Source organism: Meleagris gallopavo, chromosome 17 (genome assembly GCF_000146605.3).
Source record: "Meleagris gallopavo isolate NT-WF06-2002-E0010 breed Aviagen turkey brand Nicholas breeding stock chromosome 17, Turkey_5.1, whole genome shotgun sequence".
NCBI classification, from domain to species: Eukaryota; Metazoa; Chordata; class Aves; order Galliformes; family Phasianidae; genus Meleagris; species Meleagris gallopavo.
The window spans coordinates 3,828,198-3,828,739 of NC_015027.2; positions in this window are offsets into that span (position 1 = coordinate 3,828,198).

Sequence of the window (542 nt, forward strand, 5' to 3'; positions counted from 1 at the left end):
ATGACACAGCGTGACCACATACAGATCTGATAAGGAGCTCTGCCCCACACATGGCACTGTGACACAGGCAGGATGTATACAGCACATATTCGTGGCTGTTCTCCACGACGACCATTGCATGACAACAACCCCAGCTCTCACTTTTCCAACTGAGAAGCAAAGTAGCAAAATAAATCATGTTTTAATTTCACTGTCCTTATCGCTGGAGAAAAACCAAGGGGAAAATGAAATGAGGGCTCTAATGGAAGCCAGGGTCGCGTACGTGCAGTTAATGAAGACACACGGTTCCATTTAAAGGTAATTCTCAGCCTGAGCTAACACAGAAGACAACATTCAAATCAATTTTCTGTGCTGCAGCCCCCACCTGTGACACCTTTACCCTACCTGGCACCTCAACGAGAGCTGCAAGGCAGAACGTTAAGAGAAAAAACAAAAAGAAAAAAAGAAAAAGAAAAAGCCAAGGGTACAATCGAATCGAATCGAACCGGACTCGACCCTGCGTTAAGGATCAGCCCCAAACCCGCCGCCCTCACGCCCCCAGC